The sequence below is a fragment of the Carcharhinus amblyrhynchos genome, chromosome 1 (genome assembly GCF_965287045.1).
Source record: "Carcharhinus amblyrhynchos chromosome 1, sCarAmb.v2.hapA, whole genome shotgun sequence".
Classification (NCBI taxonomy): domain Eukaryota; kingdom Metazoa; phylum Chordata; class Chondrichthyes; order Carcharhiniformes; family Carcharhinidae; genus Carcharhinus; species Carcharhinus amblyrhynchos.
In genome coordinates, this window is record NC_137324.1 from 56376617 (window position 1) to 56400017 (window position 23401).

The 23401-nt window shown below is 41.0% G+C and overlaps 1 protein-coding gene across 9 annotated transcripts in view; it reads left to right on the plus strand.

The window, feature by feature from the left end:
* LOC145340852 (protein unc-13 homolog B-like) overlaps positions 1 to 23401 on the plus strand; it is a 580250-nt gene that overhangs the window by 58255 nt on the left and 498594 nt on the right. The gene's annotated exons all lie outside the window — the stretch shown is intronic.

The window sequence follows — 23401 nt, forward strand, 5'->3', positions numbered from 1 at the left end:
CCTACCAAAGTGGACCACCTCACACTTGCCAACATTAAATTCCATTTGCCATTTCCTGGCCCATTCACCCAGCCTATCTAGATCCTTCTGCAGACTCTCCACACCCTCCGCACAATTTGCCGTTCCCCCAATCTTGGTGTCATCAGCAAATTTCGACACCCTACACTCGGTTCCCTCCTTCAGATCATCTATATAAATGGTAAAAAGCTGAGGCCCCAGCACCGACCCCTGGGGCACTCCAAGTAGAAGATGTATATGAAGTCAGAGGAGTGGATGGGGGTTGTAGGGGCAGGTGGCAGAGGTGTGGCAGTGGACCAAGCCTGCAAGTGGGGTTTAGAGATGGGCAGGATTTTAAGCATGATTGAGAATTTGAGGAATTCAGAGTTCATTAACTCGAGGATAAAATAAAAACAGAAAATGCTGGATAAACTCAGGTCTGGCAGCATCTGTGGGGAGAAAGTGTTAAATTTTGGATCTAACTGACCCATCAACAGAACTGAAGCTCTTATCAATGACACTGTTTAAGCCCAAGGATGTTGGGGAGGATGAGGACAATGGGACTTCACGTGGAATAGAATAGAAACATCAGTTTTAAGTGAGCTGAGTTTATAGATGCTGTAGACCAGTCAGGAGATCACTGGAATAAGTTGTTTGTAAGTGACAAAAGGCATGTGAGAGGTTTTCAGCAGCGAATAGGCTGAGATAAAGATGAAGGCTACTGATGCCATGGTGGAAAATCTATACATGTTTCCTAATATAATAACTCCACAGTCAAGGCTAACTTCCTTTACTTGGCCTTCTTCCTCTCATAATAACTATAGTGAGGTAATCTCTCATCAATTCTTTAATTCTCTCAGTCCACCCATACTTCCCTTCCCATTTCCTTCTGTTTCTGCCCATGGAAAAAAGTCTTCCTCAATCATTTTATCACTGCACGTTGTATTTCTCAGCCAATTAGCCTCTGACGTGAGAGTCATAATGACATTTCTGCATGGCTCACATCCAAGGTTGCTGGGGCTTGGTCATGGAGTTGGCAGAAAGATTTCCAAGATATCCGTGGATATAAGGCCTATTAACTACAGGCAAGTCAGTTTAAATCAATGATAGGTAAGATTTCAGAAACAATCGGGAGAGAAAATCAACAGTCATTTGGACAGGTTTGAGTTATTTAAAGAAAGTCAGTACAGAATCGTAAAATGCTTGATATAGTTGGATGTTTCGAAGAAGTACAGAAAGGTCGATGAAAGGATGTTGTCTGCATGGATTTTAAGAAAATCTTTGACAATGCACCACAGAAAAGGCTGGTTGGTAAACGAAATACAAAGTAAAATGTCAACATTTGCTGATGATTCCAAACTTGGAGGTGTGGCTAATTTCCAGTTCTCCACCTTATCAATTTTACTCCCATCTGCTATCTGAAGTGCCTCCTCTCTTGCCTTTGCCTACTTGACATCTTCCTTAATAAACTCAGATACAAAGCATTTATTTAATATCTTGGCTGTGCTTTCTGACTCAACGCATAAATGCTTGTTTTTTGGTTCTTAATTGGGCCTATTCTTGCTTTGACTACTCTTTTACCGTTTATATGCGTATTAAAAACTTTAGGATTCACTTTCTATTGGCTGCCAGTCTCTTTTCATATTCACACTCTGCTTTTATTCGCTTTTACAGTCCTCTCTGAAACTTCTACATTCGACCAGATTCTCAGTTGTATTTTCTACCTGATATCTGTTAAAGAAATCGTAATTTCTTCTTTGTCTTCATTTTTTTATTTCATCTAAGGTGATCTGGATTTGTTTTCACTACCTTTCCCTTTCAGGGAATGTACCTTGACTGTGGTCCAACAATCTATTCTTTGAAGGCCGCCCGTTGTTTAGCTGCTGTTCCTCCTGCCAACTTTTGACTCCAATTTATTTGGCCCAGATCTGTTCGTATCCCTTCCTTGGTTGCATCTCATCTGGTCTCAGTGCCTTGCCAAGAACCTATTCCTCTGTCTCACTCCCTTTTTTGATGATGCCACTTGAACTCTACATTTTTAAAAACATCAATAATAGTGCATCATTATATTCCACATGAGCTTTTGAAGATCGCTGATCTTTTAAAGGGCAACTAACGTGGTGTTTCGAATGGGCTTTATCTTAAATATTTACTAAAAAAGCTTGCATTTATAAAATGTGTTTCACAACTTCAGGACTTCCCAAAGTGCTTTACAGCACTTCTCTTCTCCAGTGAGTTCATGCCCAGCCTCAGTAGTTGCTCCTATTCTCTATTTCTATTCTACTGTGACAGCGATCATATTGGAAATTATTCACAGTAGTTGTGACAAAGAACTAAATAGTTTTACAGGACACGTTTTGTTCTGTTGTGTCTGTGTTGATTTAAAGTGGAGCAGTCCAAAACTAATCCATCTGTTGTGTTCTTTAAACCTCTATTTTATCCTTCTGTTTCAAATGCTTATCTGTTCTTCTCTTTAGAAGTCACTTCCAATGACCAAATATTCTACAGTGTACCAAATTTCACCTTGCATCCATTAGGTTTTTTATTTCCTTACACAATTTAAACAACCTCTGACTAAATTTGTTGTTTTCCTTCCTTGCTTCAGTGAAAATAGTTCTCATGCCTCCCTCATAAATGTCATTTCCCATTCTTGACATCGTCCTGGTGAATCGTCTGTTGATGTCCTTCAGAAATTCTGATTTTGTAATCAGAACCTTGCCTTTCATAGAAACATAGAAACTAGAGGCAGGAATAGGCCTTCCGGCCCTTTGAGCCTGCTTCATTATCCAATTTGATCACTGCTGATGATTGAATTCAATATCCTGATTTTACCCTCCTCCTGCCCACCCACATTCCTTCCATATCCCTTGATCCCTTTAGTCACTAGAGTCATATCTAATTTCTTCTTGAAACCAGGCAATGGTTTGGCCTCAGCTACATGTTGTGGTACTGAATTCCACACATTCACCACCCTCTGGGTGAAGAAATTTCTCACCTCAGTTCTAAAAGATTTACTCCTTATCCTCAAATCATGACCCCAATTTCTGGACCACCCACCATTGGGAACATTATTGCTGAATTTACCCTGTCCAACCCTGTTAGAATTTTATAAGTTCCTGTGAGATCCTCTCTCATTCTTATAAACTCTGGTGAATATAATCCTAACAGACTTGGTCTGTCCTCGTATGACAGACCTGCCATCCCAGGAATCAGCCCGATAAACCTTTGCTACACTCCCTCTATAGCAAGGACATTGTTCCTCAGATAAGGTCACCAAAACTGCACTCAATACTCCAGGTGTGGCCTCACCAACACCCTATACAATTGCAGCAAAACATCCCTATCCTTATCCCTATAGTCAAATCCTCTCGCTTATGAAGGCAACATAGAGGGTTATAGGTAAGCCTAGTAGGTAGGGACGTGTTTGATGCAACTTGTGGGCCGAAGGGCCTGTTTGTGCTGTAGTTTTTCTATGTTCTATGTTCTACATACCTTTTGCCTTCTTTACTACCTGCTGCACCTGCACGTTTACTTTCAGAGATTGATGCACATGCACTTCAAGGACTCATTGAGTATTCACCTCTCTCAATTTTCACCTATTTAAGTAATAATCTGTCTTTCAATTATTGCTACCAAAGTAGATAACCCCATATTTATCCACATTATGCTGCATCTGCCATGAGTGCCCACTCAGTCAGTCTGTCTAAATCATGCTGAAACATCTCTGCATCCTCCCACCCAACTTTGTATGATCTGCAAATTTGGGTGGGAGGGTGAGCTACTTTCAAAGCTGCTTGGTGGAAAAATAGTTCTCCAATGACATGATGCACAGTACTAGTTAGGATTTTTGTAAATCAGAATGACAGTGACACATTAGGGAAAGATATTTGGGAAAAGTAATTCAGAAGATGCCTGTCATTTTCATCACCAGAGCAAAAGCTGTGTGCAACTTCAACCAATTTTGTGTTTATAAATTGCTCAACACTTTTCCTCAATATTGTCTCCCTTAAATGCAAGATGATTTTGTAATTAATTTCTGTTATTCAAGCACCAACCTACCCTCGTTGATGCAATGTAGTATATCCGAGAACAAATCTTAATTTGGATTTAGAATTTGTTTTTGATTCCACGGGATTTCCTTTTTTTAGTAATAACGTATCTGAGATTTTTGAAGGAGACAGCTGTTGTATTAACTAATGACTTTTCATCTGCCTTTCAGATTAGGATTACATTTTCAGTTGGCTATCCATCCATTCTTTCAAATAATCATTGTTCCTCCTTTAGCAAAACTGACGCATTACTGTTGATAAAAATGATCAGAACAGTTTTGTTTGGCTCTTTTGAGAACAGATACTAAATCCAAAAACTTTGATACCGGTTTTAAGGTCCCTTATCAGTGAAAGTGATCAGTCTTCTGTAAAATTTGTGATGAACAATGCAAGTACACAGTGATTACTTCCAGCAGTTTCATGATGAAAATTATTTGCATTATATTAATCATAATGGCATCAAATACAATTGCATGATCAAAACATAAGCTTGTTGAACTCTTCAGCTCCCTGGGGCAGCAGCAGATGTCAGGAAGATAATTACTGAAGAAGCTGCCAAATCAGAACTCTGTGTGACTGTTTTACAGTAAAATAACTGGCAATTCAGTGAATTCAAACTATACTTCCCTTCATCTAGGTTATTGGAAAGGACTTGTGAGAATTGTGCACTTGATGAAAGGTTGGAATTTACATGAGGAGGCAAAATTGAAAAAAGGGAGGTGCCTGAAACAGTAAGAACACGATTTTTAGAAAAAATATCTAAGTGACATTCCAGTGCAGTCCTGTCTTTTGGATGAGACATTGAAGTGGAACCCTGTCCGCTGGAAGAAAGAGATCATATTGGCATTATTTGGAAAAAGAATAGGGGACTTCTGCAGGAATCCTGGCAAATATTTATCCTTAAATCAAGATCACAGAATAAGATTATCTACTCATTACAAGTACAATTGTGGGCGCTTGATGTGTGGAAATTGGCTGCTGCATTTCCTGTATTACAATAGTGACTACTCTTCAGAAGTACATCATTAGTTATAAAGTGCTTTGGGGCATTCTGAAAGTCATGAAATGCAGCATATAAGTACAAGTCTTTGTATAGTCAAGACTTAAAAGCTAGGGAGGCAGAATTCCTTCCCTAATCAGGACAACAACAACTTTCTTATTATGACAATCCAGTAATTTCATACTTTAGTTTAATAATATCAGCTTTTTATTTCCAAATTTTTGAAAAGCTCAGTTCAACCTCTCAAACTGCTTTTCCAACTCCCATTTATCTAGGTTATTAATCCTGGCTTTAGTTTACTTATACATAATCACTGCTCTACCATACCAACATGATTTAATTTTCCCTTTCAGTCAATATGGTCTGGAATCTTTTCACGACAAAGTCTCTCCATCATGGAGGAAGTAGTCCGATTCTGGAAGTCCTGTCCCCAAACATGGAACCCACCATGTTTGCAGAGTCCAGAATATGTTACAGTCAGAATTTGCACATGTGTGTTTCACAGAGGCAGCTGCCATAGAAATCAGCAGTTGACTCCACTTAGTGAGATTTTGGTGTGACAGGTGTCTGAAGCTTGATATGCACAGATTGAACCTGGTAGAAGCAGTGGATTTGTTTGGATAGCCAAGACATGCTTTGGGGGGGGTAAGGTACTACTTTGGATGTGTTATTGCAGGACAGCTTTGGGGGAGGTCAGCTGCCGTTTGGGGACTATCTTAAAATATACTCTTTAGAATGGCCAGAAGTAAGCATGAATGGAAATAAAAAGTGCATAAACTCAGTATAACACTCAAGCTTATGGGAACTGTCAAAAACAACTGTGATGTTATTTAAAGCCCCTGTACTTTTAATTCCTTGAAAAACCGTCAGCAAAACATTGCTTGCTATTTTACTCTGTCTGTTGACATCAGCCTTAGGACTACAATTTCTAGATTAGTGCTGCATGAATAATTTCATAGCAGTTATCACAGTGGAGTGCCTGCCAATTTGACAGCTCCAAGTTGTTAGGACTGACTTACATGGGTTTATGAATTTTAGGGCTTGTTTTTAAAAGGATTATGCAAATTAATGAAATGTTGATGTTATAAGGGGTAGTGTTGTTGAAAGGATGCAAATCTAGTAAATGGGTCTTATAATTTTTTTAAATAAAGTTTGTGATAGATGCTTGAAAATTTATTTTATTTTATCTCGACATGGGTCCTGAGGGCTGCCCATGGTGAATACTGGGTGAGGTGGCATGGTGGATCTAAGGCCAAAGATTCTGGATATCCAATCAGTCTGGGAGCTAGAAAGCAACAAGGGACAGTAAGCATTAGTGGGAGTTGTTTTACTGGTTTCCAAACAATAGTGGTAAGATCAGGAACAGCATTAAAAGAGAAATTAGAGATGTATGTAACAAGAGTGCTACAATAATCACATACAGATTGGGCAAACCAAATTACTAACAACACCATGTCAGATGAGTTCCTGGAATGTACACGAGATTCTTTTTAGGTCAGTATGCCAAGGAAACTGCTAGGGAACATACTATTTTAGTTTTGATGTTATGCAGTGAGAAGGGGTAAATTAATAAACTTGTTGTGGTAGTCCTTTGACCACAACGTGATGGAATTCTTCATTAGGGTGAAAAGACAAGAAGTCTGATTTGAAACCAGGGTTAGGAGTCTAAGCAAAGGAAGCTATGAAGGTATGAGATGTGACTTGGCTAAAATGGATTAAGGAACTTCATTAAAAGGCTTGATGGTAGATAGGCAATTGGCTAACTAAGGAACTAACTTAAGCATTGCATTAGCTGTACATTCCTTCTTGCACAAAAAACATGAAGCAGCCCAACCATGCCTTACAACACAAAATAGGGATCATATTTGAAACAAAGAGGAGTCATATAAAGGTGACAGATATAATAGCAAGTCTGAGGATTGGGAGCAGTTCAAAATTCAGCAAAGGGGGATGAAGAGATTGATTGAGGGGAGAAAATAGAGCAAGAGAGTCAACTTTCAAGGAACATAAAAATTGACTGTAAAAGCTTCTACAAATAAGCAGAAAAAGATTTATTGAAGACAAATCAACTACTTTGGTTGTCATGGAGAAAAGCATAAATAACTTCACAGAAATGCGAGGGAATCAAGGGTCTAGTGAGAAGGAGGAATTGAATGAAATGTGTCTTAGGAAGTAGTAAATCAGAGAATCCCTACAGTGCAGAAGGAGACCATTTGGCCCATTGACTCAGCATTGACTCTCCAAAAGCATCTCACTCTGTCCCTGTAACCCAGCATTTTTAGCCTGTTAACCCCCCAAATGTATACATCTGGGGATACTCAGCATGGCTAATCCACCTAATCTGCACATCTTTGGATGCGGGAGGAAACCGGAAAACCTACAGAAAAACCATACGGACACTGGGAGAATGTGCTACTCCACACAGACAGTCACCCAAGGCTGAAATCAAACCTGGGTCTCTGGCGCTGTGACACAGCTGTGCTAACCACTATGCCATCATGCTGGAGAAATTAATAGAATGAAAACCGATAAATCCCCAGGGTCTGATAATCTACATCCCAGGATACTGAAAGAGGAGGCCAGAGAAATAGTGGGCGAATTGTTTGTCATCTTCAAAATTCTGCTAATTCTGGAACAGTCCTGGCAGATTGGTAGGTGACAAATGTCACTCCACTATTCAAAAAAATGAGGGAGGGAGAAAACGGGGAATTATAGAATAGTTAGCCTAGCATCAGTAGTACGGAAAATGCCTGTTATAACAGAGACTATTATAAGGATGTGGTAGCAGGACACTTAGAAAATATCAACAGGGTTAGACAAAATTAACAAGGGTTTATGGAAGGGAAATCATGTTTGACAAACCTACTCGAGTTTTTTGAAGACATAACTGGTATAATAGATAAGGGTGAACCAATGGATGTTGTGTATTTGAATTTTCTGAAAGCATTTGATTAAAATACCACATAAGAGGTTAGTGCGCAAATTAAAGTACAGGGATTGGGGGTAATTTGCACTGGTTACAGGGTACAGAGTCGGAAAAAAGAGTAAGTGTTTTTCGAAGTGAGTGATAGAGAGGATCTTAACATGCTTCAAGGTGGTTAGACGAGTTGAGTGAGTTGGCAAACACATGGCAGATACAGAATAATGTGGATAAATGTGAAGTTCAGATGGGGAAACAGAATGGCAAAGTATTATTTAAATGGTAATTATGACATTAATGGGAAATGTTGACAAAGTACACCAGTTGCTGAAAGGATACAGGTACAGCAAGCAGTTAGGAAGGCAAATGGCATGTTTGCCTTTGTCGCAAGAGTACGCGCATGCAGGAGCAAGGGTGTCTTACTGTTGCTTTTTAAGTCCTTGGTAAAACCACACCTGGAATACAATATGCAGTTTTGGCCTTCTTATCTAAGAAAGGATTGTTAGATACAAAATCAGCAACCTTAAGGTATGTTATGAAATGAGGCTAGACCCCAGCTATTTGGTATTTTGGCATTAATGTGACACAGTAGGAAAATTTTACCAAAACAAACTTTTATTGCACAATACAGTTAACTATAACAAGTGAATCAGTTTAACATTTGAACATCGTTTAAACATGACCTGATACACTTCCTAACTGCTAACCTATCTCAATTAGTTCCAATTCAAGCAATATGCCTCTTACAGATTTCAAACCCTTCTTCAAAACGAATTAGTAAAAAAATCACCAGCTTATATGCTTGTACTTGTTAACAGTTCTAGAGCTTTTTGAACATCTCAGGACAGAGAGAGAGAGCGAGAGATCTTTTCAGAGAGAGAAAAAGTCACCTCTTTTAAACAGCAACTATGTTGATATCCACATCATGATTTTAAAAAGTGAAATTAACACAGTCTTTCCTGCAATCTTAGCTGCTCCTATTAATCGCATGACTCTGTCAACCTAATCAAAATCCAACTCTGAAACCCCAAGGGGAACCTAAGTAAACAAAAATGCTTTAACACTATTTAAACATATACACTGTTAGCTGAAGTCAGTCATTATTCTGCATTCTCAATATTTGAATTGCCTGATGCCAGCAAGTTGACACTGTAGGAAACAGGCATGACCTTCAAATATGCCCCTTACAAGAAATATGATAAAAATATATTTCTTAAAAGCGCAGTAACATCACAGTGTATACTGACCATAGATGGAGTGCACCAAAAGTTCACCAGTCCGATTTCCTGGGATGGCAGGATTGTTGTATGAGGAGGGATTGGGTTGACTGGACCTGTAATTACTGGAATTGAGAAAAACGAGAGGGGATCTAATTGAAATGTTTAAAATTCTGTCAGGGCTGAACAAATTGGATACAGGGATGTTGTTACCTCTGGCTGGGGGTCTAGAACAAGGAGTCACAGCCAATTAGGACTGAGCTGAGACACGTTGGCATGCATTGACACTAAATTGGCTTAGGGGCTATAAAGAGCTGAGTGGAGGTCATAGATTGGGCATGGTGCATATGAGGAGCCAGGGAGGGCAGATGAGCATAGGTTGGCATGGAGGGTATGAGGGCCCATGGGGTGAGCAGAGGGCAATAGGTTGGCATAGAGCAAATGATTGGCTGAGGGCAGTGAGCAGAGGGACATGATGTGGCTTGGGATGAAGAATGGGGATGTGTGGCATTTGAGGTGGTGCGAGGGATGTTGTATGTTATTCTGTTTTCTTCAAAGTTTTAATGTAATGCCAGTGCACCAAAGCAGGGCTTTTGAATCCAGGATCTTCCAGACTTGTTGTGGGGTCCCCGGCCTAACACTCTGGGAACTGTGGCCAGTGAAAATCTGACCTTCCAATCACTTTCTCCTGATCCAGAAAGCGAAAATTCAGGCCATTGTATGTAATTTTGTTATCTTATAAATTAAAGACCAAGTGCATGTTTTAACTGTTCTGTTTTGACAGTGACATTGCTAGTCTTCTGCAGATTGCTTTCTGATCTGCCTCCATACTGGCTCACAGCAGTTTTTAAATTTAATTTTAATGTAGGATATTAACTGATTTTATGAATGATGGGTGCAAAACTGGTGGATTAAATGTTGTTTGGTAACGTGTTCACATCTCATGCCAAGTAAATTTTTTGATGGCATAAGTGAGAGCCAAGGCTGTTTCTCTGTTTAAAAGTATTTTTAAATTTGAGTTCTGTGGCAGCAAGTTTTGCTCAAAACACATCAACACCAATTGAACACTAAGTTGCTTGGTGGGTTGTGAGGGTGCGGTTGGGGTTTTTGGACAGGGAAATAGTCTGGAGGTCACTCTGCTCCATGTTAGAAGGGGGCTTTTGATGGAGATGACCCTCTCACCCCTCCACCAATCATCCAAGATTGACTGTAGTATCAGGTTACTCCCCACCCCCGATCTGTCAGGTGCCTGCCAGCCTCAAAACTGAGGCCGGGTGGGACAAGACCTTTACTGGGGCAAGGGTGGGCTTCCTGTCTGAGGCCCTGCCTGTCCCAGCATAAAATCATGTACAAGTCAGAGCAGGTGTATCCTGGGTGGGAATCAAAACCCTATTTCCCTTCAGAATAAGGATTGTGGGCATCAATCAAGAACACATTCCAAATCTTTACTTGTTCTTAATCTTTATTGAATATCCTTGTATCTTGTCGCCATACCAAAGATTTTTCAGACCCAAGTATACAACATACCCTTCAATGTGATCTAAAAGTATCTTCTACACATGAGCCACTTCCTCAATTTAGATTTGATCTAAGTTCCAACTTCTGTGCCTCATCTAAGGTTATTTATTTGTCTGGTGCTCAATTTAATTGACAAGGCTTGATTTCTGAAAGTTGTTGTCTTATCCAGTCAGGAGGTAACTGGAAATGGGGTAGTGATCACTTATTTATAGCTTTTGTAATATACTTAATTCTTATTTCTGAGTCATGCAGATGCAACACTGCTGAAATGGCTGTAATTAGGATCACAGTCTGACTAATTAAAGTTAGCCTCATCAATGTTTGGGTTAGGGAGAGGGGCATCAACTTCTTGGTAAATCCATAAGAACATAAGAAATAGGAGCAGGAGTAGGCCATCTAGCCCTTCGAGCCTGCCCCGCCATTCAATAAGATCATGGCTGATCTGTCGTGGCTCAGTTCCATATTCCCACCCTCTCCCCATAACCCTTAATCCCCTCTCTTATCAAAAACCCATCAACCCGCTTCTTAAAAATATTTAGCGAGGTAGCCTCCACCACTTCAGAGAATTCCAGAGATTCACCACCCTTTGAGTGAAGAAATTCTTCCTCAACTCCGTTCTAAACCGCCCCCCCTTTATCTTGAGGCTGTGCCCCCTAGTCCTACTGTCCTTTCTGAGTGGAAAGAGTCTCTCCACCTCTATCCTATCCATCCCATTCATCATCTTATATGTCTCAATGAGATCTCCCCTCATTCTTCTAAACTCTAATGAGTACAAGCCTAGTTTATTCAGCCTCTCCTCATAGCTCAACCCCCTCAACTCCGGCATCAGCCTCATAAACCTCCTCTGCACTCCCTCCAAGGCCAAAATATCCTTGCATAAGTACGGCGCCCAAAACTGCACACAGTACTCCAGCTGCAGCCTCACCAATGCCCTATACAGCCGCAGCAAGACCTCCCTACTTTTATATTCAATCCCCCTTGCTATGAAGGCCAGCATCCCATTCGCCTTCCTGACCACCTGCTGCACCTGCAAGCTGGGTTTTTGCGACTCATGCACAAGGACCCCGAGGTCCCTCTGCACCGTCGCCTGCTGCAGTTTTTCGCCACGTAAGTAATAGTCCTTCCTACCATTATTCCTACCAAAGTGGACCACCTCGCACTTGCCAACATTAAATTCCATTTGCCATTTCCTGGCCCATTCGCCCAGCCTATCTAGATCCTTCTGCAGACTCTCCACACCCTCTGCGCAATTTGCCGTTCCACCAATCTTGGTGTCATCAGCAAATTTCGACACCCTACACTCGGTTCCCTCCTCCAGATCATCTATATAAATGGTAAATAGCTGAGGCCCCAGCACCAACCCCTGGGGCACTCCACTAGTCACCAACCGCCAATCCGAATAGCACCCATTGACCCCCACTCTCTCTGCCTCCTATTTGACAACCAATCCTCTATCCACGCTAACCCCCTACCCCCAACTGCATGTCCCCTGACCTTCTGCAATAACCTCTTGTGAGGTACCTTGTCAAACGCCTTATAGTTGACCAGAAACTTATGGCTACAGAATCAGATCAGCGGTTTGCAATTCTGTACTGAATAACTCACCACCTGCCTCCCCAAACCCTTTCCACCGTTCATGAGACATGCCAGGAATGTGAAAAAATATTCCCTGTTTGCCAGGAAGCGATCAGCTTCAATGATGATGTACAAAAAAGCTTTTTGCTATCAACCACAAAGCAGCCTGCTTGATTTGGATCTCCTTCTGCCAACTTAAATATTAATCCCCTTCACTAGTACCCTCCTGACTGAAATGAGTACATGTGATAATTTCTACCATCTGGAAGTACAAGGGTTGCGGGCAGATGGGAACACCACAATCTGCAAGTTCCCCTTCAAGTTGCACGTCACCCTGACTTGGAAATATATTTCCTTCATCACCACTGAGTCAAAATCCTGGCGCTTCCTCTGTAACCACATCAAAAGAGAACTTTCCTCATCAAGGCTACTGTCATTAAAGAAGGCAGTTCGCTACTTTCTGGAGGGCATGGGCAATAAATGCTAGCTTGGCTAGCAATGCCCTCATCCCATAAATCTCTGTAAAAAGGGAAAGCCATGATCTTCACTCCTGATTTCTGTTGAGTGATTTTCTGAGAAGTACAAAGAACAAAGAAAATTACAGCACAGGAACAGGTCCTTCGTCCCTCCAGCCTGCACCGACCATGCTGGCTGACTTAACTAAAACCCCCTACGCTCCCGGGCACCATATCCCTCTCTTCCCATCTCATTCATGTACTTGTCAGGACGCCCCTTAAAAGTCACTACCGTATCCACTTCCACTACTTCCCTGGCAACAAGTTCCAGGCACCCACCACTCTGTAAAAAATCTGCCTTGTACATCTCTTTTAAAACTTGCCCCTCACACCTTAAACCTATGCCCCTTAGTAATTGACTCTTCTACCCTGGGAAAAGCTTCTGACTATCCACTCTGTCCGTGCCCCTCATAATCTTGTAGACTTCTATCAGGTCTCCCTTCAACCTCCATCGCTCCAGTGAGAACAAACCAAGTTTCTCCAACCTCTCCTCGTAGCTGATGTCTTCCATATTAGGCAACATCCTGGTAAATCTTTTCTATACCCTCTCCAAAGCCTCCATATCCTCTAGCAGTGTGGTGACCAGAATTGAACATTATATTCCAAATGCGGCCTAAGATTGTATAAAGCGGCAGCGTGACTTGCCAAATTTTAAATTTGGTACCCCAACCAATGAAGGCAAGCATGTTGTATGCCTTCTTGACTACTTTCTCCACCTGCTTTGCCACTTTCAGTGACCTGTGTACTTGTACACCCAGATCCCTTTGCCTATCAACACTTATAAGGGCTCTGCCATTTATGGTATATTTCCTATCTGTATTAGATCTTCCAAAATACATTACCTCACATTTGTCCAGATTAACCTCCATCTGCCATCTCTCCACCCAATCTCTAACTGATCTATATCCAGCTGTATCCTCTGATGGTCCTCATTGCTATCTGCAAATCCACCAACCTTTATGTCATCCGCAAACTTACTAATCAATCCAGTTATATTTTCCTCCAAATCATTTATGTGTTACAAACAGCAAAGGTTCCAGCATTGATCCCTGAGGCGCACCACTTGTCATGGCCCTCCATTCAGAAAGATACCCTTCCACTGCTACCCTCTATCTTTTTTGACCGAGCCAGTTTGAATCCATTTTGCCAGCTCATCTCTGATCCCATGCCACTTCATGTTCTGCACCAGTTTGCCATAAGGGACATTGTCAAAGGCCTTACTAAAGTCCATGTAGACAACATCCACCGCCCTACCCTCATCAATCATCTTTGTCACTTAATTAAAAAAAGTCAATCAAGTTCGTGAGACTTCCCCTTCACGAAACCATGTTGCCTCTCACTAATATGCCCACTTATTTCCAAGTGGGAATAATTCCTGTCTTGAAGAATCCTCTCCAATAATTTTCCTACCACTGATGTAAGGCTCGCCGGCCTGTAATTACCTGGATTATTCTTGATACCCTTCTTAAACAAAGGAACAAAATTGGCTATTCTCTAATCCTCTGTAATCTCCCCTGTTGCCAGTGAGAATACAAAGATTTCAGTCAAGGCCCCAGCAATTTCCTCTCTTGCCTCTTTCAGTATTCTGGTGTATATCCCATCAGGCCCTGGAGACTTGTCCTTGATATTTCTGAAGAGCCCTAATACCATCTCCTTTTTGATTTCAACATGATTCAAACTATCTACACATCCTTTTCCAGACTCATTATCCACCAAGTCCTTCTCTTGGTGAATACTGACGCACAGTACTCATTTAGTACCTTGCCCATTTCCTCTGGCTCCATGCATACATTCCCTCCCTTGTCCTTGAGTGGGCCAACCCTTTCCCTGGCTACCCTCTTGCTCTTTATATATGTGTAAGAAGTCTTGGGATTTTCCTTAATCCTGCTGGCCAATGCTTTTTCATGACCCCTTTTCTTACTCCTTGCTTAAGTTTCATTCTACTTGGAGATATGAGGACAGATCTGATTCTGTAGTGAAGTACCATGATACTTGCAAATACAACTAATTAGCATGATTCTCTACTGAAACGTGAAGAAAAGCAAACTGGGAGACCATAAAATATAGGAGCAGAAATAGTCAGTTGGCCCATCGAGTCTGCTCCCCCATTCAATGAGGTCATGACTGATCTAATATGATAATTCTCAATACCGCTTTTCTTCCTTATCCCCAAAACCCTTGATCCCCCTACTCATTAAAAAATCAGTCTTTCCTGGCCTTGAATTTGCATAATGACCCAGCCTCTACTGCCCTCTGCGGAAAAGAATTCCACAGATTCATGACCTTCTGAGAGAAGTTCCTTCTCCTCCTCTCTGTCTTAAATAAACGACCGTTCACTCTGAACTTATGCCTTCTGGTTCAAGACTTTCCCCACATGGGGAAACTTCTCAGCATCTATCAACAACTTCTCAGCATCTATCCTGTCAAACCCAGGGTGATTATTATGCATGGGTTCCCAAAAAGCATTTGATAAGGTTGCTAAATGAGACAAGAGCCTATGATATTGAGGGATAGTATATTAGCAAGGATTGAGGATTGATTAACTAATAGGAGACAGAAAATTGGATAAGAGATGGGATCAGTGCTGGGGCCACAATTATTTACAATATATATTAATGACTTGGATGAGGGAACTGAATGTACTATTGTCAAGTTTGTGGATGACACAAAGATAGGTGGCAAGGCAATTGGTGAGAATGACACAAAAGTCTACTGAGGAGTATAGGCAGGTTAACTGGGCAAAAAACTTGGCTGATGGAATATAATGTAAGAAAATGTGAAGTCATACACTTTGATAGGAAGAATAAAGGAACTGAGTATTATTTAAATAGAGAAAGACAGCAGAAAGCTGCAGCTCGAGGGATTTGGGGGTCCTCATGCATAAGTCGCAAAAAGACTTTAATGTCAGCCTTTTAATTAATTTACCCTTGGAGTAACCAGACAAGTAACATAGTTTCCTTAAATCCGTGTTTTAATACAAGCTATAGCAATGTCACTGGGAAGCTACAGTTTACTTCCTTGTAGCTAGCCAGAGTGGCATATTTCCAAGATACAAAGGCAATCAATGTTTTCAAATTTGATTACAAATAATTAGCGTAAACCAATTACTTTATGCTTGCTTCATTGCAACATCCAATCAGTGTGAAAAGTTCATACTACAGTTTGTATTCGCATTTTCCAGTTACAGATGTCTAATTTATGTGCTTTGCTAGATTAATAACTTTGGTATCTGTTTGTGAAGGCTCTTAGAAGAAGATCTTTGGTTTTCAGCCCGTGTGATTTTTAAACTTGTGTGACTATTCACCCTTTCAGATAGCCTGCATGTTCTTGAGGTAATAGGGGAAGCAAATGGAATGTTGGCTTTCATTTCAAATAGAATGGAGTATAAAAATAACAAAGTCTTGCTAAAGTTATACAAGGCAGTAATTAGACCGTAAATGGAATGTTGTGAACAGTTTTGCTCTCCTTATCTAAGGAAAGATGTACATGCATTGAAGGTAGTCCAGAGAAGGTTCACAAGATTGATCTTCGGTATGGAGGGATTTTCTTATGAGGAGAGGTTAAGTGGGTTGGGACTTTACTCATTGGAGTTTAGAAGAATAGCAACTCCCTTGTTAGTGTAGAGGTCAGCATCCCCATCTATTACGTGGGAGACTGGGGTTCAATTCTGGAGGTGCCAAGTTCCATGACAGCATGGCAGCAATATCTGTTTTAGGAGATCAGCTAGCTCGGTCAGTAGAGCATGAGACTCTTAATCTCAGGGATTTGGGTTTGAGGCCAACCTTGATTTTCTTTTCGGTTGGCACAGTGGTTAGCACTGCAGCCTCATAGTGCCAGGGACCTGGGTCACCTGTTTGGAGTTTGCACATTCTCCCTGTGTTTGCATGGGTTTCCTCCCACAGTCCAAAGATGTGCGAGTTAGGTTGATTGACCATGCTAAATTGACCTAATGTCAAGGGGATTAGCAAGGTGAACTAGTGGGGTTACAGGAATAGGGTGTGGGTGGGATTGTGGTCTGTGCAGACTCAATGGGCTGAATGGCCACCTGCACCGTAGGTGCACCCTTTCAGATGGCATGCAAGTTCTTGTGGTAATAGGGGGAGCAAATGGAATGTTGGCCTTCATTTCAAATGGAATTGAGTATAAGAGTAACAAAGTCTTGCTAAAGCCAAAGAAGGCAGTAATTAGACCGCACCTGGAATATTGTGAACAGTTTTGCTCCCTTATTTAAGTAAAGATGTACACGCATTGAAGGTAGTCCAGAGAAGGTTCACAAGATTGATCTTGGGTGTGGAGGGATTAAGTAGGTTGGGACTGTACTCGTTGGAGTTCAGAGGAATAGCAACTTTCTTGTTAGTGTAGAGATTAGTATCCCCACCTGTCTTGTGACCTTTTTGAGACTTAATCGGTTTCTTAGGTTAAGCTGGCCTATAGTTACTAGTTTTTGTCTCCCTTTTCGAATAAGGGTGTTATGTTGATGGATTTCCATCCTCGGGGACTTGTCCGGAATTTCAGGATTCTTGGAAAATTGCTACCAGTGCTTCTACTATCTCTGCACCTACTTCCTTTAATGTCCTAGGATGCAACCCATCAGATTCAGGGAACTTACCAGTAAGAGAGACGGGCATAATTTTGTCTTTTAAAAAGCATTTAGACAGTTACATGGGTAAGATGGATATAGCGGGATATGGGCTAAACATGGGCAATTGGAACTAGCTTAATGATAAAAACTGGGTGGCATGGACAAGTTGGGTCGAAGGGCTTGTTTTCATGCTATAAATCTCTGAGTCCATGACTTTAATATATCACTGATCTTTGCCACATTATATTTTTTTTTCTTTCAGTTTATTATTATTCTTAACTTCCTTGGTTAACCATGGTTGATTTAGCCCCTTCCCAGCATCATTCTTGCTCACTGGGAGATGTCTTTGTTGTGAGACATGAACTATTTTCATAAACGTCTGCCATTGTTGATCACTGATCTTTCTGATAAACACCTTTTCCAATCCACTCCAGCCAACTCTGCCCACATTTTAAATCACCCCTATTTAAGTCAGCACAGGTGTTTCTGACCTGAATTTGTCACTCTCAAACTGAATGTTAAATTTTACCATGTTATGATCACTATATATCTTTGAAAGCAATTTGTTCTGATTTCAAATGTTCTCCAGAATTTCGAAGCTAAAGCAAAATTTGAAATATTGAAGTTTTTCAGTGCAGGTTTATTGAGCTTGCATTCCACTGCTACAAATGAAAGCAAAATTACCATTTTTTTTCACCAGGAGTAGTGAAAGTTAAAGGAGGAACTTAAGACAGGTTTATAATTCTGTCTAATGCATTGCAGTGCTAAGTAGTGAAGAATTATTTCCAATTGTTACTGAATTAGTAACTGGAGGGTACATACTCAGGGTTATCACCAGTGGAACAAAATTGCAAGAATATTATCTTTCAGAGGCTTATTGGCAAATGGAATACCTTACACAGATGGCAATTGATGCAACAAATACGATACCAGAAGAATATTAGAGGTAGGAGCTGAAGTAGGCCATATGACCCCTCAAGTCTAGTCGGCCATTAAATACAATCATGGTTGATCTCGGGCTTAACTTCACTTTCCCACTGCTCTCATATCTCTTCATCCCATGAGAGATCAATAATCTGTTTATCTCAGCCTTCATTGTACTCAAAAAGAGTGCAACCACAATTGCCTGGGGCAGAGAATTCCAAAATTTCTCCTCATCTTATCCCTAAATGAGCGAACCCTTATCCTGAATCTGTACCCCCGTGTTCTAGATTCTCCAGACTGGGGAAACAACCTTTGTGTCTACACTGTCAAAGCGTTTCATAATCTTGTACATTTCATTGATGTGACCTCTCATTTTTATAAACTCCAGAGATTATAGGCCCAATTTACTCAGCCACTGATATTTAATAAGGGTCTGAAAAGGAAGAATATAAATGCTGCAAGCAGGAAATTGAATTAGAGTAAATAGCTTCAGCTAACTATTAGTTCTGGCACCAGGATAATGGGCTGCATGGCAGCCTCCTGTGCTGTAATTTCTGTGATTGTGAATGTCGTTACTTTGATTTAATGAGCTAATGTATCTCTGAAAATAATCCAGGATCACTGGATCATGTGTTTTCATGTTCTTTTCGCAGCTCAGTGATTAAAAGTAAACACTCTGAAGATTCATTTTATTGTAATAGGTGATTGAATCATCTGCAACAAAAGACAAACGTTGCATGATCGATGTAAAGTTATCTTAGAATAATGGGCGAATTATAACTTACAACAAAAGTGCCCTGCATTTTCAATGAAGTGCTTTGTTTGAATTAATATAAATATCCTGTCGTAGAATGCTTTTTAGAAAGTAAATGTTTTAATTAGCTTAGAGCTGCAATGTGTATTCAATACATTGATACCTGTGCTGGTTTTGACACGTTCTCCTAAGTATCCAGTCTTATCTGTTTAGTAAATGGTTTAATTGAGCAAAATGGTCTGGTTTTTCATAATGATTAAAATAAACTTCTAATTCACTGTGTCGTTCAGCTGCCATGGCAAATAGTGTCTAATGCCTTTGTATTTGCTTTATGAGGAACTCAGGTGTCAGGTAGAAAGTACACTTGAGAACCAAGAGAAATACAGAAGTTTTAGAGGGGGAAGATGGAAAAGTGCATTAGAGGAGAAAAGACTGGTAGTCAATATAAAGGGGAATCCTGAAGTAAAATTTTTAAAGTTTATTTATTAGTCACAAATAGTCTTACATTTGAGGTGGTCCACTTTGGTAGGAAGAATGGTAGGAAGGACTATTACTTACGGGGCGAAAAACTGCAGAGGGACCTCGGGGTCCTTGTGCATGAGTCGCAAAAACCCAGCTTGCAGGTGCAGCAGGTGGTCAGGAAGGCGAATGGGATGCTGACCTTCATAGCGAAGGGGATTGAATATAAAAGTAGGGAGGTCTTGCTGCAGCTGTATAGGGCATTGGTGAGGCCGCAGCTGGAGTACTGTGTGCAGTTTTGGGCGCCGCACCTGCGCAAAGATATTTTGGCCTTGGAGGGAGTGCAGAGGAGGTTTACTAGGCTGATACCGGAGTTGAGGGGGTTGAGCTATGAGGAGAAGCTGAATAAACTGGGCTTGTAGTCGTTAGAGTTTAGAAGAATGAGGGGAGATCTCATTGAGACGTATAAGATGATGAATGGGATGGATAGGATAGAGGTGGAAAGACTCTTCCCGCTCAAAAAAGACAGTAGGACTAGGGGGCACAGCCTCAAGATAAAGGGGGGGCGGTTTAGAACGGAGTTGAGGAGGAACTTCTTCACTCAAAAGGTGGTGAATCTCTGGAATTCTCTGCCCGTTGAAGTGGTGGAGGCTGCCTCGCTAAATATTTTTAAGACGCGGGTTGATGGGTTTTTGATAAGAGAGGGGATTAAGGGTTATGGGGAGAGGGCGGGAAAGTGGAACTGAGCAGCGACAGATCAGCCATGATCTTATTGAATGGCGGGGCAGGCTCGAAGGGCTGGATGGCCTACTCCTGCTCCTATTTCTTATGTTCTTATGTTCTTATTAACACTGCAACAAAGTGATTGTGAAAATTCCCTAGTTGCCACATCTGCGCCTACACTGAGGGAGAATTTAGCATGGTCAATTCATCTAACGTGCACATCTTTGGGCTGTGGGAGGAAACTGGAGCAGCCAGAGGAAACCCACGCAGACATGGGGAGAACGTGCAGACTCCACATGACAGTGACACAAGCCAGGAATTGAACTCGGGTCCCAAGTGATGTGAGGCAGCAGTGTTAATCACTGTGCCACTGCCTCCTTTAAACGCATGTAAATAGTAAAAGGATGAGCTGATTAGGGATCTAAGAGGGAATTTGGTGGTGCTAGGAGACATCCACAAGATTATTTGAATAAAAATAATGTTGAGGGGTGTGGGGAAAAGATAGGGGAATGGCAGGAGGCCATGAAGCTCGTTTGGAGAGCTGGGGCAGACACGATGGGCCAAGTTGTCTCCTTTGGACCGTAACAATTCAGTGAACATGGAATACGTTTCAGGACTTAATTATTTATTTTGTTTTTCTATTTTCATGCCTCTCATTTCTCTCTCTCACTTTTGTAGCTTAGATTTAAATCGATAACTTGGTATATTTTTTAAATCTGCGCAGTCAATCTATCACAGGTGGTACTGTTTTGCATCTGGTGGTCAATAATTAATTTATATGATTAATTAGTTTAAATGGACTTTCTGAATATTATGATCCTATTTCTTTGAGAATCAGGTGATTGGTTAAACCGAGAATAAGTCTAAAGCATTCATCGATCTGAAATGTCAGTGGCCACATCTTTAGTCTCTGGATTGCCTGAGATGGCGTGTACATTGTGAGATACACATGAGGACCCTGCAGAAGTCCTGATGCACAGATGAGGGTGGAAATTGCTAAGAAGTTTAATGTTCCAATTGTTTAATTCCCTGTTGCCTGGCGCCCCGTGAATGTCTCTGACTCTGAGCTCAGGGTGAAGACTTGAGCTATATATGTGTGACTTATCTGGATTCTTACCCAGGAAATGTTGGGCAGTTTAATGCGTGTTCTGACAGCTGCATAACTCAAGTGAACATCACAACTGAACCCCAAAATCGCCCTCCCCAATTACCTCCTGACCCGACCTAACCACTGCAACTGCTTGGTTATCTTTATGATGTCCACCCCTCACCCAACTACCTCCAAATTCACTAGCCATTAATTCTCACACTCACCTCCCTACCTCACCCACCTATACTCATTCATTAAAAGATTTGGACCTTTTAAATACTTCGTTAAGTATGGTAGCTACAGTCATTTAATTTGAAGCATGTTTTCTTCTTCCCCAGACTCTTCCATGCTCAATGGACCTGCATTGCCCATTTCTGCTTCAGCCTAGATTGGAAGATCCCAGAAGAAATGGGCAGTTCCAACATTGCAAATTAACTTTGCAAGCAGCTGCAGTGTGCCCAGCATTGCTGATTTTGAAGATCTAGGCCAATGTTTTATATTCCTAACTGCTGCCTGTTCTCCCATGACTTGTTTGTACTCTTCTAAAAATGAGTAATATATCCACAATGTTCGCAACCGAGTCTGCAGGTGAAGAGATGGGTTGTATTTATGTAGAGAAATATTTCGTACATGTTGGATTGGAATGGTCACTGAGTGGTCCTGAATGGGGATATGTTATTCCTTTCAACTTAGATGTTGAGAACCCAGCAGGCAACAAAATTTATGGACAGGGATGATCTGACAAGTTTGATGGTCAAAGATTTTGGAGGCTGCTAGTGAAATAAACGTGTGGATTGATAGAAACAGATTGCTGGAGTGATGTGTGAGTTAGCCCAAGGCACAAAAGTTGAAGAGTAGTGGAATTTATAATGGATGGCTTCAAGGATTGGGTGGTTGATTAAAAAATATAAAGATCAGCAGGCAGAAAAAGTGAATGGCTTCTCGGTGCAGTGTAGGGTTAGGGAATAGCAATGGGCTGCATAATTCATTGGAGAGATTACAAAGAGAATTGAATTGTTGCTCCAAAGATGTGGGCTGTGTGAGCTGCTTAGTTCTTTGTTGGCTTTACAATGCTGGGAAGTTGAAACTATATTTTCTCTGTCCCACAGCTCTGTGTCTTTCACATATCTTTGCTGCTCTGCGTTCTGGCCTCCTTTGCTTCCCCACATTCTTTACTGCTCTCTCTGCTCCTGGAAATTGTGGAGCTTGTCCTGTGTTTTCTACATTACAAGGTTTGGTACTTGATAGGATGTCCCAAAGCATATGTCAGCCAGAAGTTGTGAGAAGCATGTCTTTTTTTACAACTAATGTTAACGCTGCTCTAGCAGTGTATGACTGTTGATTGTGACAATGGCTAATTGTTCCAGGTTTAATGGTGAAATTTCCATCGAAGCTATTTATAATAGATGAGCATGAAATTCGTTATCCTTCATACGTCGTGTGAATGATGCACACAGTGAATAATCCCCTGGGATGTGGGTCCAAAAGCAGTCCGATTAATGAGACGTAAGTGTTGGCTGACTGCTGACTCTAAGGCAACCTGTATATGAAATGAGTTTATGCAGTTTCCAATCTATTTGTTCATGGGTCCAAGCACACACATCAATCTAAATGTAAGTATCTAACAAAGAAAATACAGTAATGTGGCAGTTGTAGAAAATAGAATAAATTGTGCTGGCATAGGATTAATAATAGTTGTTTTAAAAAAAAGACATGTTTTCCACAACCTTAAGATGTCCCAAAGTGTGCAACAGCCAATGAAGCACCAATGAAGTATTGTAGAAAACATGGCAACAAGCTCCGAAAAACAGCAATGTGATAATGAGCAGATAATCTGCTTTTTGATGGTTGAGGGATAAATAGTGACCAGATTGCAGAAAGAACACCTTGCTCTTGGTGCTTTGGATACTTTTATGTGCACTCGAAATAGCAGACAGTGCTTTAAGATTAATGGCTCATTCCCAAAGGTGGCACCTCCGACAATGCAGCACTGCATTGGAGTCTTTCCCTGTCTTTTCTGCTTCCTGGATTGGGACCTGAACCCATATTCTTCTGATGCAGGCAGAAATGCTGTGACT